The following is a 17,891-nucleotide window of genomic DNA, read 5'->3' as shown; positions in this document are numbered from 1 at the left end:
GGATCAGTGCTGGGACCACTGTTTTTGTTTCACTTCATATAAATGACTTCAATCTTGGAGAACAGAGGAGAATATCAACATTTGCTGATGACACCAATCCTGGAGCTGCAGCAAACAGTGAGCATGATATGAACAGTCTGCAACAGGACAGAGATAGGCTAGCAGAATGGACAGAAAGGTGGCAGATGGAAGTTTATACTGAGAAGTGTGAGGTGATGCATTTTCCAGAAGGATTAGGGCGAGGCAATTTGGACGTAATGGCATAGTTCTGAAGAGTGTGCAGAAACAGAAGGACCTGGGGGTGCAGGTGCATAGATCCTTGAAGGTGGCAAGACATACTGAGAGAATGGTGAGCAAAGCACATGGAATCTTGGGCTTTATAAATAGAAGTACTCAGTACAATTATCGTGGATCTCTATAATGCTCTGTTTAGGCCTCAACTGGAGGACTGCGTCTAGTTCTGGTCACAGCATTTCAGGAAGTATGTGAGGGTCCTTGAGAGGGTGCAGAGGAGATTTATCCAAATGGTTCCGGGGATGGAGGATTTTAGTTTCTCGGTTAGGTTGGAAGAGCTGGGTTTGTTCTCCTTCGAACAAAGGAGATTGAGGGAAGATTTAATAGAAGTGTGCCAGATTATGACAGGCTTAGATACGTTAGACAAGGAAAAATTGTTCCCATTAACAAATGCTATCAGAAGTCTGGGAAACAGATTGCACGTTCTGGGGGGAAAAGATGCAGGGGGAATATGAGGAAGTCCTGTTTTTACATAGCAAGTGGTAATGACATGGAACTCGCTGCCCACAAGGGTGGTAGAAGCAGAAATGATCAGTAACTTCAACAGGACGACTCAGAAAAAATAGTCTTGCAGGGCTGCGTGCATTGACACCTTGCCTCGTGTTATTTTCTGCCCCACCTCTGTTTTATTTGCTTAGAACCAGCGACATTTCTAACCTTTGTCAGTTCTGAGGAAATGTCACAGACCTGAAACATTAACGTTGCTTCCCTCTCCACTGATGCTGCCAGACCTGTTGGATATTTCCAGCATTTTTTTTCAAATTCCTGTTATCGAGTCTGATTGCACAGCTCCCTGCAGAGCCAGCATGGACCGAAATGTCTCCTTCTGTGCTGCAAATGACTATGATGTTCAGCAGTGCGCTCACTACAAGTGGCTCCTCTTCCTGTGATGTCACCTCACAATTATTTTTTTCTCCTCTTCTGGTCAGTTCAGACTCACTGATCACAGCTCTCTTCATTGCTGAGCTGCTTCACATTGCTCCCTGTCTCTAAAATTTGTGCTATTGGTGAGGCTCAAACTCACAACCTTGGCATTACTCGCTAATTGTACTGTTGTATAAGTACCACACGTTAACTAATTGCACCACTGGAACCCCAGTTTAATATATTTAACATGGTGAACTGCAGGCCAGTTAGCCTAACATCAGTGGTCGGGAAAATGCTCTCATCGATGTTTCAGGATGTCTGAACAAGCACGAAGAAAATCATAGTCTGATCAAACAAAGTCAACATGGTTTTACGAAATGGTAATCTTGCTTGACAAATTTATTACAGAATTCTGAGGATGTAACTAGAAGGTAGATAAAGGGGAACCAGGAAATATAGTATAATTGGATTTCCAAAAAGCATTCAGTTAGCTACCACAGAAGATTAATACACTAGATAAAGGCTCATGGAATTGGGCTAATATATTAGCATGCATAGAGGACATAGAGCTTAACGGACAGAAAGCAAAGAGTAGGGATAAATGGAGCATTTTCAAGTTGGCAGGCTGTTACTAGTGGAGTGCCTCAAGTAACATTGCTGGGGCCTCAGCTATTTCCAATGCTGAGAGTGAAGTGGAAGCATATTCAGTCCTGGGTTGAAGAGAGAATTGGTCCTCACCATCAGAGATGCCAGTCTTTGGACAATTCGATTAAATCCATGTGATACCAAGAGATTGGTAAAGGCACTGGATACAGAAAAGTCCATGGGCCCTGAAAAAATCCCAGCTGTCATACGGAAGACCTGTTCTCCAGAACTAGCCGTGTCCTTAGACAAACTGTTCCGGTGCAGTTGTAATATAGGCATCTACCCGACAATGTGGAAAATTGCCCATTTATGTCCTGTCCACAAAAATCGGCAGAAATCCAATCCGGCCAATTACTGCCACATCAATCTACTCTCAATCATCAGCAAATTTGTGGAAGGTATCATCGACAGTGTTATCAAACAGCACTTACTCAGTAATAAATCACTAATGGATGCTCAGTTTGGAATCCACCAGGGGCACTCAATTCCAAACCTCATTACAGACTTGGTCCAAACATGGTAAATGGAGCTGAACTCAAGAAGTGATAGTGACTGCCTTTGCCAGCAAGGTAACAGTAGACTTAGTATGGTATCAAGGAGCTCAAGCAAAACTGGAGGCAATGGGAATCGGGGGGAAATGCTCCACGAGATGGAGTCCTACCGATCACAAAGGAACATGGTTGTGGTTCTGGAGGCCAATCATCTCAGCCCCAGTACATTGCTGCAGGAGTTACTTGGGCTGATGGTCAGAGGCCCAACCATCTTCAGATGCTTCATCAATGAATTTCCCTCCATCATAAGTCCAGAAGTGGGGATGTTCGCCGATAATTGAATAAAGTTCAGTACCATTCTCGATGCCTCAGATTGTGAAGTAGTCCAGATCCACATGCAACAACACCTGGACGACATTCAGGCTTGGGCTGAATAGTGGCAGGTAACATCCACACCACCCAAGTGCCAGGCAATTATCATCTCCAATAACAGAGAATCTAAACATCTCCCCCTGACATTCAATGGCATTATCATCGCTGAAACCCCCACCATCAACATCCTTGGGATCAGCCTTGCCCAGAAACCTGGAACAGCGATAAACATACTGTGGCTGCAAGAGTTGGTCAGGGGCTGGTAATTCTGCAACTCATCTTCTAACTCCCCAAAACCTGTCCACCATCGAGAAGGCAGAAGTCAGGAGTGTGATGGAATATTCTCCACTTGCCTGCAAAATTTCAGTCACAGCAGTACTCCAGAAGTTCAACACCATCCAAGATGAAGCAACTCGCATCATCACTACCATCTTAAATATTCACTTCCTCCAGTACGATGCACAGTGGCAGCAGTGTGTATCAAATACAAGATGCAGTGCAGCAATTCACCAATGCTCCTTTCACAACTCCTTGCAAACTCGCAACCAGTATCACCTAGAAAGACGAAAGCAGTAGATGCATGGGAACAGCACCACCTGCATGCCTCCCTCCAAGTCACACAACATCCTGACTTGGAACTATATTGCTGAGTCAAAATCCTGGAACTCCCTCCCTAACAGCACTGTGCATGTACCTCACCATATGGACTTCAACGGTTCAAGATGGCAGCTCACTACCACCTTCCCAAGTGCAATTAGGGATGGGAAGTACATTCCGGCATTGCCAGGGACCTTCGTATCTCAAGAACGAATAAGAAAAAAAATGGATAATTATCTGAGGAAAAAGATGTGCAGAGCTGTATGGAAAAGGCGGGTGTGTTGGACCAGCTGAGTTGCTCTTGCAGAGAGCCTGCATTCAAATAAAGGGCAGGAACACCTCCTTCTGTGCTGTAACAATTTTATGATTAAATTCTATACTGTTATATAAAGGAGACGTTTTGCTCCAACTACACAATATTCTGGTTAGACCACACCTGGAGTACTGTGTATAGTTTTGGTCTCAGCCCTTTATAAAGGATACACATTGGCCTTGGAAACAGGGCAGTGAAAATTTACCAGAATGTAGCAAAGGCTCTCATGGTTAAATTATGAGGTGCGATTCATTCAAGCAGGCCTGCATTCCTTGGAATATCGGAGGTTAATGGATGATTTGACTGAGTATTTTAGGATTTGGAAATGAATTAGAACATAGAACATAGAACAGTACAGCACAGTACAGGCCCTTCGGCCCACGATGTTGTGCCGAACCTTTAACCGACACAAGATCTAAGTAACTACCTACCATTTATTCTACTATCATCCATGTACCTATCCAAGTGTCGCTTAAATGCCCCTAATGTATCTGCTTCTACTACCACCACTGGCAGCGCATTCCACGCACCCACCACTCTCTGTGTAAAGAACCTACCTCTGACAGCTCTCCGAAACCTTCCTCCAATCACCCTAAAATTATGCCCCCTGGTGATAGCCCTTTCCACCCTGGGAAAAAGTCTCTGACTATCCACTCTGTCTCTGCCTCTCATCATCTTGTACCCCTCTATCAAGTCACCTCTCATCCTTCTTCGCTCCAATGAGAAAAGCCCTTGCTCCCTCAATCTTTCTTCAAATTAGTCGGGGAAATAGAGAGAAACTTCTTTTTTCCCTTGTTGCTTTAAATGTGCTGCGTTGTGCTCTCATCTTGAATCGTAGAATAACGGAATTATAGAAAGTTTAAGGCACAGAAAGAAGCCACTTGGCCCATTGCGTCTGTGTGGTCAAAAAATGATCCACCCCTTCTAATCCCACCTTCCAGCATTTGGTTCGTAGCCCTGAAGATTATGACACTTGAGATGCATATCTAGACTCCTCTTAAATGAGTCGAGGGTTTCTGCCTCAACTATCCTTTCAGACAGTGAGTTCCAAACCCCCAACACCCTCTGGATGAAAAGATTGTTCCTCATCTATCCTCAAATTTTTCTACCATTCACTTTAAATCTATGCATCTAGTCACTGACCTCTCTGCTGAAATAAATAGGCCATTCACCTCCCCTCTACCCCTCAACATTTTATACATTTCAATCAGATCTCCCCTCAGCAATCTCTGTTCCAAGAACAACCTCAAAATAAATTAACAACTCCATTTCCCAAAGCATTTCTAAAGATTCACAAAGCTGGAGACTAGATTTTACTTTTGGTTCCTTTCGGTTTTTCACACTCCCAAGTGCAAATAGTTTCAAAACAGCCTCGCAATCCTTCACCTTGCATCATGCCCAGGGATGAGGAAATTCAGTTATGTGGAGATTCTGGACACGTGGCGGGCAAATACAAAGCAGCTGTCAGCAGGAAGGCCACCAGACAAAGGACTGGAAGCAGAGTAAGTGCTGCAACCTGTGTGATGGGGACAAAGGACAAGACCTACCCACAAACGCAGCCTCAGTTACACACAGGCAGAAATAATCAAGGAGGAACAGGAGGAAGGAACAGCAAACATGTCTGCTGCAAATTTCCAAAATGTGAACCACATTGACTCATATAGACGGAACAGTCATATACACCGAGAGTGACTGAAGCCTAAAGAGAGACAGCCAGGACAAACCAGTGCCAGTAATTTGGCTGATTTCTGATAATTTCCCAACTTCTTAAAATTCATTTCGTGGGTTGTGGGCATCGCTGGCAAGACCAGCATTTATTGTCCATCTTTAATTGCCCTTGAGAAGGTGGTGTTGAGCTTCTTGAACCGCTGCAGTCCATGTGGTGCAGGTGCACCCACGGTGCTGTTAGGGAGGGAGATACAGGATTTTGATCCAATACCAGTAAAGGAATGGTGATATATTCCAAGTCAGGATAATGTATGGCTTGGAGGGGAACTTGCAGATGGTGATGTTCCCACTCATCTGCTGTCCTTGTCCTACCAGGTAGGATAGGTCACGCATTTGGAAAGTTCTGTCGAAGGAATTGTGGTGAGTTGTTGCAGTGCATGTTGTAGATAATACACACTGCTGCCACTGTGCATCGCTGGTGAAGGGAGTGAATGTTTGTTGTGGTGGATGGGGTGCCACTCAAGCGGGCTGCTTTGTCCTGGATGGTTTCGAGCTTCCTGAGTGAGTGCAGCTCCAACAAAATTCAGGTGAGCAGAGAGTATTCCGTCACACTCCTGACTTGTGTCATGTTGCTGGCAGACAGGCTTTGGGGTGTCAGGTGGTCGGTTACTCGTTACAGAATTCCCAGGCTCTGACCCCCTCTTGTCGCCACGGTATTTATGTGGCAAGTCCATTTCAGTTTCTGGTCAACGGTAGCTCCCAGAATGTTGATAGTCGAGGTTTCAGTGATCGTGATGTCACTGAACATCAAGTGGAGATGGTTAGATTGTCTCTTGTTGGAGATGGTCATTGACTGGCACTTGTGTGGCGTGAATGTTACTCACCACTTATCAGTCCAAGCGTGGATATTATCCAGGTCTTGCTGCATATGAACATCGACTGCTTCAGTATCTGAAGAGTCACGAATGGTGCTGAAAATTGTGCAATTAGCAACAAACATCCTTACATCTGTCCTTATGATGGAGGGAAGTCAGTGATGAAGCAGCTGAAGATGGTTGAGCCTTGGACACTACACTGAGGAACTGCTACAATAGTGATCTGGAGCTTAGATGATTGACCTCCAACAACCACAACCATCTTTGTTTGAGCACAGTATGACTCCAATCAGTGGAGAGTTATCCCCCTGATTCCCATTCGCTCCATTTTGCTTGGGCTCCTTGATGTTAAACTTGGACAAATGTTGCCTTGATGTCAAGGGCAGTCATTCTCACCTCACCACTGCAGTTCAGCTCTTTTGTCCATGTTTGGACCAAGGCTGTAACGAGTTCAGGAGCTGAGTGGCCCTGGTAGAACCCAAACAGAGCGTCACTGAGCAGGTTATTGCTGAGCAAGTGCTGCTTCATAGCACCGCCGACAACACCTGCCATCACATGACTGATGATCGAGATTAGACTGATCAGGTGGTAAATGACCGGGTTGGATTTGTCCTGCATTTTGTGTGCAGGACATACCTGAGAAATTTCCACATTGCCATGTAGATGCCAGTATTGTAGCTGTACTGGAATAGCTTGGCAAGGGGAGCAGCAAGTTCTGAAGCACAGGTCTTCAATTCTATTTTCAGAATGTTTTCAGGGCCTTTGCAGTATCTAATGCCTTCAGCCGATTCTTGATATCACGTGGAGTGAATCATATCAGCTGACGACTGGCATCTGTGATGCTGGCGACATCAAGAGGAGGCCAAGATGGATCATCCACTTAGCAGTTTTGGCTGAAGATGGATGCAAATGCTTCAGCCTTGTCCTTTGCACTGATGTGCTGGGCTCCCCCATCATTGAGGATGGGTATATCTGATGCAACCTGATCATGCGTTATCCTCTTTAATACATCCTGAGCGTTCTCTATCCTATCTGATAGATCCTGACCCTTCCTTAAACACTTTGAATCTCCTTTAACTCATGATCTTCTCTAATATGCTCTGTTATTTCTTTGATATACTCTGAGAGTCCTTTACTGTTACTGTACACACTGATAGCCTTTAGATCCTCTGGATAACATATTAACCCCTTATATTCCCTCTCAGCCTCGATAATCCCCATGTCCTTGTGAATTCACTGAGAAACGCTTAGACTCTCTGAAACTATGAGAAAAGGGTTTTGAAAGCCATGGCACTGATCAATGTGTGTGTAAACGGCTGACTTTACAGTGCATGCAGGAAAATAAAGAGCAAAGTTGTGTGTGTGAAGAACACAGAAAAGTTGTGCCTGGAGCTGCACACTTGGGGCAAGTAAACAAAAAAAAAAGGAAACCGTTATCGTGAAAGCAGAAAATTAAAAACAGACAATGCTAGAAACATTCAGCAGGTCAGGGAGTATTTGTGGAGAGATATTCCTTTCACCAGGATACAATTATCCACTTTGATACTTCACATAACTCCGATCTTATACTCTCCACATCTCCCTGCAGGAAGTGTTTGGGCTGAAATGATGGTTTTGTAGATTTGAGCAAACAGAGTAAGGCAGCAATACATAACTCCCCCACTGCGGCCTGGGGAAGGATGGAACTCAGATTCAGGAATCTTGGATGTGCTGATAAAAGGAATAAAAGAACACATTCTTCTTCAACACAATAACCATGAGGATGGAATTCAAAACCATGTGTGCAGGTGTAATGGATTCATGGGCCGTCGACTGAACCTCTCGGCCACATCGTCCCAGGAACACGGCTCAGAAAGTTCTCATATTTCCTTCATTCTCATTACAAAGCCCTGGACTCAGAGAGCACACAGCAAGAAAACTCACTTTTAATTACCAGTCATCAGTGCCAGAATTTAATCTCTATTAGTGTGGTTCTGTGGATTTATGTTCCAGTCTTATGAGCGACTGGGTTTCCAATCCCAATGCTGTCATAACTTGTGTTATCTCGTCAGAAAAGCTACTTAGATGTAAAGTTGAAAATAAAAGCAGAAGATGTTGGAAATATTCAGCAGGTCTGTTAGCTTTCGTGGAGAGATCATCTTCACTAAAAAGATCTTTGTCTAACAATCCATGTCAGACTATCGCAGCTGATTGAGTGGGACTGTGACTGTATAATGGTGAATACTCTGTGTTGGGGTCATAGCAACACCGATCAAGACAGAGCTTGTTTTATGTCTTAAACCAGCTGCTGTACCTGCTAATGGAATGCAGCAAAGAACCAATCTTTACTCCATGAAAATGTATTTCTTCTTGATGGATGAAAACTATTGTCTCCTTTTACATCATCGCACTTACACATGCCTGTGCTTCAGGTTCCAACATTCAAACCTCTTCTCAGATTATTCCGACCACTATTAATACTGACTTCCTTCCATTTCATTTTACTGCAGCTTAGCCGACTGTAACATTCACTTTCATGTTTTTATTTCAAGCCTTTTTTTCTTAAAGCCTTTCTGGGTTACCACCGCTGATTCTCAGTTGCACATGTTCCATTCACACCAATGTTCATTTGGACCTTGAACTCAGTCCATACATTTCGGTCTGAGTGACTGCTCGGCAGACACACACGACAAAAGCAGGACTGGCCTTTGGAAGGACAGAGTCGGAATGCTGATAATATTTCTTTGGGGAATTTTCTGAGACAAGGAATGTGAATTGAGGAACTGGGTTTTGATTTCATGGCAGTTGGTGTTTTTCTCATGAACTGTGTTCTTTGATGAAGTAACGGAGACTTTTGATGAGGGCAGTGGTAATGTGGTTGCTGTTGTGGAGATGGATTTTCAAAAGTCATTTGGTGAAATACCACATAATCAACTTGTTAGAAAAATTAAAGTGATGGAATTAAAGGACCAGTGACAGCCTGGATACATAATTATCTGAGGGATATAAAACAGAGAATAGCGAGAAGAGAAGAGGACTGATTTCCAGGGTGATGGGGAAAAGCTGGATTGTGGGATTAAACTGACTGATCTTCCAAAGAGCTGGCACAGGCTCGGCGGGTCGAGAGGCTTCCTTCTGTGCTGTAAAATTCACTGATTCCATCATGTTAATTTTCACATCAACTGGGAGATGTAATGCAATTCAAGGCTCAAAGACAATGATTCCCAGAATATGTGCAAAGTCAGTTGCATAAAGTATTGTAGCGATAATTAAATACAAAGGGGAACTTCTACTGTGCTGTGATGGCCGAGTGGTTAAGGTGTTGGACTTGAAATCCAATGGGGGTTTCCCTGCGCAGGTTCGAACCCTGCTCACAGCGAAATTAGTGTAATTTTCCTCGAAAATGACTCCATTTGCTTATTGGAAATGTTCAAATGTGTTTACATCAAACAGATATTGTGGAAGCTGAACGAAAGGTGAGAAATAAACACAAAAATCAGCCTGTTCTCACATTGAACAACTTCTCCTTCAACTCCACTCACTTCCTTCAAGTCTAGGTGTTGCTATGGGTACCCCCATGGGTCCTAGTTATGCCTGTCTTTTTGTGGGATATGTTGAGCATTCTTTGTTCTGGTCCAACTCAGGCCCCCTCCCCCAACTCTTTTTCCGGTACATTGATGACTGTATTGGTGCCATTTCCTGCTCCCGCCCCGAACTGGAAAACTTTATTAACTTTGCTTCCAATTTCCACCCTTCTCTCACCTTTACATGGTCCATCTCTGACACTTTCCTTCCCTTCCTCGACTTCTCTGTCTCCATCTCTGGGGATAGATTGTCTACTAATATCCATTATATGCCCACCGACTCCCACAGCGACCTCTACTACACTTCCTCACACCCTACCTCCTGTAAGGACTCCATTCCATTCTCCCAGTTTCTCCATCTCCGTCGCATCTGCTCTGATGATGCTACCTTCCATGACGGTGCTTCTGATATGACCTCCTTTTTCCTCAACTGAGGATTCCACCACCCCCCCCCCCCACCCCCACTGTTGTTGTCAGGGCCTTCAACCGTGTCTGGCCCATTTCCCGCACCTCTACCCTCACCCCTTCCCCTCCCTCCCAGAACCGTGACAGGGTTCTCCTTGTCCTCACTTACCACCCCATCAGCCTCCATATCCAAAGGATCACCCTCCACCATTTCCGCCACCTCTAGCGTGATGCCACTACCAAATGCATCTTCCCCTCCCTTCCCCTGTCAGCATTCTGAAGGGATCGTTCCCTCTGCGACACCCTGCTCCACTCCTCCATTACCCCCACCACCTCGTCCCCGTCCCATGGGACCTTCCCCTGCAATCGCAGGAGGTGTAATACCTGCCCATTTACCTCCTCTCTCCTCACTATCCCAGGCCCCAAACACTCCTTTCAGGTGAAGCAGCGACTTACTTGTACATATTCCAATGTAGTATACTGTATTCGCTGCTCGCAATGTGGTCTCCTCTACACTGGGGAGACCAAACGCAGACTGGGTGACTGGTTTGCTGTACACCTCCCCTCAGTCCGCAAGCAGGACCCTGAGCTTCCAGTTGCTTACCATTTCAACACTCCCCCCCCACCCCCCCCACCCCCCTGCTCTCATGTTCACATCTCTGTCCTGGGATTGCTGCAATCTTCCAGTGAACATCATCTCATTTACCGATTAGGCACACCACAGCCTGCCGGACTGAACATTGAGTTCAATCATTTCAGAGCATGAGTGGCCCCCCCATTTCACTTTTACTTTTATTTTTAGTTCTTTTTTCTTTTTTACAACTTTTTTTTAATGTTTATTTCATTTCATCTTAGTTTGTTCAGTTTGCTTACCCACAGTTTTTTTTTCATGTTTGTACTTGCTGCTGTTCAACCTTCAGTCCGTTAACATCCTATTTGTGCTAATGCTTTGTCTTTCAACACACCATTAACATATTGCTTGCCTTTACTCCATGACCTTTTGGTCAGCTTTGTGGCCTTGTCCAATCTACACCTTCTCCTTTGTTATCTCTTGCCCCACCCCCGCCTCACTTGCTTATAACCTTTGACATTTCTAATATTTGCTCGTTCTGAAGAAGGGTCACTGACCCGAAACGTTAACTATGCTTCTCTTTCCACTGATGCTGCCAGACCTGCTGAGTGGTTCCAGCATTTCTTGTTTTTATTTCAGATTTCCAGCATCTGCAGTATTTTGCTTTTACAAAAATCAGCCTGCTGGAAGTGAAGAAAAGGGAAAGGCAATTGGTGAGCTTCACTGGTGGTCGAATGGTTGGAGTTCAATACAGTTAATGCAACGACCTGGATTCGATTCCTGGTCAAGAAATTGTCAGTTCTTGCTGCCCTGACAACTCACAAACATGATTTCCATTCAAATTGTATTTTAAAAGCATAAATGGTCAGCACCTCTGGTCTTACTTGTGGAGAGAGGGAAACACAATTAAAGGTTCAGATCAGTGATTATGCACCAGAACTGAAGAATTCAGGGATGTGACAGGTCGATGACAGAGCTCGGAAAGTTAAAGGGAACATGTGAAGGGATGTGACAAATTACAACACAGAGTGATGTATTGAGGAAAGGGAGGATGGGGCAAAGAAAATATGGGTGGCAGGCAATGGGGCAGCTTTTTCTGCTTGCTGTTCAAACTGCACAAATATCATTCCTGATCAACCAATCACAACTGCTCTGTCAGAGAATCACACTGGACTGAATGACCTCCTTCTGTGCTGTACCTTTCTGTATTTGTATGTTTCCAAACACCACTGCTGCTGCCTTCAAAGTTATTCTACCATCTTACAACACATTGCAGCAAAATACACTTTCTTAACTTGTGTCCTTGACTTTTGACATTCTGATACTAAGGAAAGTCAGTGAGAAGTTTTCTTGTCATTTCTATCACCAGCTTTGGAAGCAGACCTGCTGAATGACATTTTAAATGGTGCCAACCCTTCACTGCAGCTCAGCTCATCAAAACATTCACTGTTATCATCGGCCTGTTAGGCATCTTCCTGAGTTACATCTGCTGAACAACATTAGCTTCTCGCAGCTCCACTTTCTTCACATTGAAAGCCAGTGAGAAATTATGCACAGTTTGAAATCTAAGCAACAGGAAAAAGATTGGAAGGAGAGTGTGACTGGGGATAATTGCTAATGGGAACAACTCTTGCACATTCCAGTATTCAGAATCTGGAAGAAGCAGGAAGATGAGATCACAGTGCGTGTTTATCCTGTTATCTGTAAAATCCATCGCTTGTCAATGTCCTCCAAATTTCATTCCCACTCCCTGCTTTCCAGGTAAAGCTGGGTTTCCTGAATCTGGTATGTTGACATGAAGTAACTAATTCACCTGGGAGCTGGAGGAGGAGAAGGATCAGGAGGAAAAGCAGTGAAAGAAGAAGAAGGTGATCCCACATGAAACTGGCAGAATTTGATGTGTGTCAGTTGTTTCTATTGATGTATGACGGCAGTGTGTTGCTTTGCACATTTCACAGGAGCTGCATTGATTAGGTTGCTGCATCTTGGAAATTGAAACTTGTACATCTTCAGCTTTATGCTCTTGTTAACACATTCTGTGCTGTCATTGCCGGGACAAGTCTTTTGTGTTCTAGCTAAACATTGGATTGTTTTAATGAGAAACCAATCTGTGGTGGAAGTGGGCTGAAGTGAAGAAATAGCAAAAGCAGCGTGGAGCAGCTAGCTTGCAGTGAGGTCTGGCAGATTCCCTGGTGCTCCAGTGATGAGAATTCGGTGGTTTTTCCACTGCAGACCTGATTACATTCCCGGTCAGGTGGGATTCTGACCTCTGAAGGAGCCTAACTTTGGGAGTCCCACCTTTTTTTTAGTAGGAAAATATTTGCTCTGAACTCTCTTAGCTCCTCCTTGAATGCCTCCCACTGCTCTGACAATGATTTACCGGCAAATTAGAATTAGAATTAGAATTAGAACATTACAGTGCAGTACAGGCCCTTCGGCCCTCGATGTTGCGCCGACCTGTGAAACCATCTGACCTACACGATTCCATTTTCATCCATATGTCTATCCAATGACCACATAAATGCCCTTAAAGTTGGTGAATCTACTGCTGCTGCAGGCAGGGCGTTCCACGCCCTTACTACCCTTTGAGTAAAGAAACTGCCTCTCACATCTGTCCTATATCTATCACCCCTCAACTTGAAGCTATGTCCCCTCGTGTTTGCCATCACCATCCGAGGAAAAAGACGCTCACTATCCACCCTATCTAACCCTCTGATTATCTTATATGTCTCTATTAAGTCACCTCTCCTCCTCATTCTCTCCAACGAAAACAACCTCAAGTCCCTCAGCCTTTCCTCGTAAGACCTTCCCTCCATACCAGGCAACATCCTAGTAAATCTCCTCTGCATCCTTTCCATAGCTTCCACATCCTTCCGATAATGCGGTGACCAGAACTGCACACAATACTCCAGGTGCGGTCTCACCAGAGTTTTGTACAGCTGCAGCATGACCTCGTGGCTCCGAAACTCGATCCCCCTACTAATAAAAGCTAACACACCATATGCCTTCTTAACAGCCCTATTAACCTGGGTAGCAACCTTCAGGGATTTATGCACCTGGACACCAAGATCTCTCTGTTCATCTACACTACCAAGAATCTTCCCATTAGCCCAGTACTCTGCATTCCTGTTACTCCTTCCAAAGTGAATCACCTCACACTTTTCCGCATTAAACTCCATTTGCCATCTCTCAGCCCAGCTCTGCAGCCTATCTATGTCCCTCTGTACCCTACAACATCCTTTGGCACTATCCACAACTCCACCGACCTTAGTGTCATCCACAAATTTACTAACCCACCCTTCTACACCCTCTTCCAGGTCATTTATAAAAATGACAAACAGCAGTGGCCCCAAAACAGATCCTTGCGGTACACCACTAGTAACTAAACTCCAGGATGAACATTTGCCATCAACCACCACCCTCTGTCTTCTTTCAGCTAGCCAATTTCTGATCCAAAGCTCTAAATCACCTTCAACCCCATACTTCCGTATTTTCTGCAATAGCCTACCGTGGGGAACCTTATCAAACGCCTTACTGAAATCCATATACACCACATCCACTGCTTTACCCTCATCCACCTGTTTGGTCACCTTCTCGAAAAACTCAATAAGGTTTGTGAGGCACGACCTACCTTTCACAAACCCGTGCTGACTATCGCAAATGAACTTATTCTTTTCAAGATGATTATAAATCCAATCTCTAATAACCTTTTCCAACATTTTACCCACAACTGAAGTAAGGCTCACAGGTCTATAATTACCAGGGCTGTCTCTACTCCCCTTCTTGAACAAGGGGACAACATTCGCCATCCTCCAGTCTTCCGGCACTATTCCTGTCGACAATGACGACATAAAGATCAAGGACAAAGGCTCTGCAATCTCCTCCCTAGCTTCCCAGAGAATCCTAGGATAAATCCCATCTGGCCCAGGGGACTTATCTATTTTCACACTTTCCAAAATTGATAACACCTCCTCCTTGTGAACCTCAATCCCATCTAGCCTAGTAGCCTGAATCTCAGTATTCTCAACTACATTTTCTTTAAATAGCTGTTTCCAGTCCTCTTTTAACAAATCAAATCTCCGATGAGTAAAAGTGACCTTCTCACATTTAAAATTTTAGCTCTTGGTCTATCTGTATCCTTTTCTAACTCCGCTAAATACAGCTGAATTATGATCACTGCCACTAAAATGCTCTCCCACTGATACCCCTTCCACCTACACAGGTTTTTTCCTAAACACTACGTCCAGAACTGCCCCTTCTCTTGCTGGGTTTGCTCAGCATTGGCTAAAAATTCTCCTGAATGCACTGTAAGAATTTTGCTCCATCTATACTTTATGGACTTCAGAATCTTCAGAATTATACATAAATATTGAATCTTAATTTCCACATTGATAAACATTGGATTGAATTTGATGTAGCTATAAAGCAGTGTCTTTGAGCAACACGAAAGGAAATAGGTATTAAACTAAGTTAAAACTGCACTTATCTATCTCTGTGTAGTGTGAGGGCACTTCATGATGCAATGATCTCTGCTCAAGACAATTCTTAAAGAGAACATCCCCTCTTGCATTATTTAACTCTGCTAATATTCCCTGTTGTATTTTCAGATAAAGCTGCATCATGAAACATTTTGATGTCTTGAAAATGTGCAACCTCCCCATATAGCAACTGAACCACTGAACTAATAAGAAAAAAAAAACTACAACCCACACTTGTACACTTGTACATTTCATACCGAAGCATTAGGACAAGTATCGCACTGTTACCAGACCTGGGTTCATCCAGCAGCCCCAGAGGAAGGAATTTTATTCCAGACAGTCACTGAGGAGAGAGGAGCAAAGAGAGAAAAGGAGAAAGAGAACGACAGAGAGATCAATAGAGTCTGGAGTAGATGCTGAAAGGAACAGATTCACAATTCCATATTTTACTTCATTGAGATTGACAGACAGAAAGCAAGAAAAGACACAAATTTAAACAGCGCCTTTCACGTCATCAGGATCTCACAAAGCACTTTACAGTCAATAAAGTACTTTTGAAGTGTGGTTTCTTCTGTAATCTCATGACAGAGAGAGACATCTCAATATGGAAACTTTATTTCCAGGTCTGCAAAAATCTTATTGTTTGTTTGGTTCCGGTTCAGTAAGTGTAAACCTGAAGCAGAGTGAATAAATTCGCCTCTAATCCCTGATGAAACAGGGACAAAGCTTCCCAAATTCTATCAGGTCACCTTCCAGCCTTCTCTATTCTCGAGGTTTTCCTGTTTGTTTTAACCTCTCCGTTCTGGTAAAAGTTGTGAGTGAACGTTTATTTTCCTGTTCACCGTGAGACCTGGCAGCAGTGGAAACAATTCCAAATCTCCTATTTGAAATTCTTCTTCATTTGTTTATTAATTCATTATCTCGATGTGTTTATTATCTTAACCACTTGACTATGATTTCTCGTTCTCTATCTGTTTAAATGTTGCTCAGTGAAAATTTCAATCATCCTCTGCTTTGCAACACACGAACATTGAATCGCTGAACATTCTCTGCTCGAGAAAATGCAGAAAGAGACAATCTCGTATTGTATTATTTTTACCCTCCCATTTTCCTCTGTAACATGTTAAAATAACTCTATACAACTAAAATAAATCAAGTTTATGAAGGTAAAAATCCAGTCACCTCCTCGGGGATTTGAACCACATTGACACACATAGAACGACACACACAGATTTGTGCACCGAGAGTGAGGGAGGCCAAAAGAGAGACAGACAGCCGGAAAGAAAGTGTGTCCAATTTGGCAAATTTTTGTTCTATTTCTAAACGTAAATTTTGAAATGCAAATGAGAAAATCCTGGAGGGATTGAAAGGTGCAGGATTTTATTATCTGTAATTGATGATTGGTTCTGCAGGGACCTGGTTAAACTTTGAAATAATCAGAAAGGTAGGCAGCAGGACACGAGCACCCACACAGAATTCACAACAGATTGTTAAGTTTATCATCTTAACCACTCGGCTACAACTGCGTGCAAGTAAGCATTATGCCTGGTAAATGGAGTTCGGTCATAAAAGCAACAGCAAAGTTAAAAATAAACTCGCCCAACTTGGGTTGAAGTTTAGTAGAAAAGTAACAAGACTGTGGTTGCTGAAAATCTGAAATAAAAGCAGAAAGTGATGGAAATACTCAGCAGGTTCGCCAGCACCTGTGGAGTGAGAAACCGAGTTAATGTTTCAGGTCAGTGATCTTTCAGCAGATCTCGATGTCACCTCTTCTTCTGCCAAAATTTTTCAATCTGTACTCTCTGGATCTTCAATCCTTCAGCCAATAGAAACAGTTCCTCTTTAATTCTTGGATCTAAACCCTTCATTTCAGCATTCGATCAATTCTCCTCTCTCCTTCTCTGCTCGAAGATGAACAACCCCAGCTTCTCCAGTCTATCCACATATCTGGAATCTCACATTCCTGAATTATATTTTCCAGAAGATTGAAGACGTCAAAAGCAAAAACATTTGATGTTTTCAACACGGCTGCTGAAATAGCCAGAATGTCATGAGCTTCGAATCATTTATAGATCATTTAAAGATGACTTCGAAAAAAATCACCTCGTGCTAATTTAAAATAACAGTTTAAGTTTCTGATTTTGCTCCCCAGGTTGATTGCAGTGCAGTGTTTCCATAAAGTTAGAGTTCTCATCTTTCTTGTATTTGGGAACAGTCCCCAGTTCAAAACCATGTTGAAACCTTATCAAAACGTATTCCATGAAATACCAGGAAATCTTGAGTGATAGACATTCGTCAATTCATGTTATCAAATTGCAATATGTCACAGATTGTTACATTTGCTTTTCCTCTGCACAGTTCTGTACACTCAAGCTGTTCACAGCGTCTTTCACTCAATTTCCTTTCTACCCCTGTCAGAGCAGAAAGTCACCCTCAACGTTGAACATTACAGCTGATTTCTGTTCAAATTTGTGAGCGATTATTAAAGGATCATTCCGTGCGACCTCGGTTAATAACAGCAGGTCAAAGCTTTATGTAGCACATGAAAACAGTTACATCAATTATTCACCCATTCCCAACGCCACAGTCAGTGAGACCGGGACAAGCAGCAATATTCTAAACCCACACTCTCCAATCACCCACTGTCAACAGAAAACCACAAATCAATCAGAGGGTTACTGCACATGCGTGGGACACGGGACACTTCAGCCCGGGCCAAACATCCCCATACTCTGAGCACAATGAATGAGTC

At 43.5% G+C, this 17,891-nt stretch overlaps 1 long non-coding RNA gene and 1 other non-coding gene across 2 annotated transcripts in view; both read left to right on the top strand.

Annotated features, from left to right (window-relative positions):
* Window positions 1-17,891, top strand: part of LOC137362243 (uncharacterized) — a 199,592-nt gene that overhangs the window by 128,637 nt on the left and 53,064 nt on the right. The window lies entirely within an intron of this gene.
* Window positions 9,398-9,480, top strand: trnas-uga (transfer RNA serine (anticodon UGA)). The gene has a single exon. It is a non-coding gene; the product is annotated as a tRNA-Ser (tRNA).

Source organism: Heterodontus francisci, unplaced genomic scaffold (assembly GCF_036365525.1).
Source record: "Heterodontus francisci isolate sHetFra1 unplaced genomic scaffold, sHetFra1.hap1 HAP1_SCAFFOLD_526, whole genome shotgun sequence".
NCBI classification, from domain to species: Eukaryota; Metazoa; Chordata; class Chondrichthyes; order Heterodontiformes; family Heterodontidae; genus Heterodontus; species Heterodontus francisci.
The sequence above is the reverse complement of the archived record's forward strand: the minus strand, read 5'-3'. Positions and strand labels throughout refer to the sequence as shown.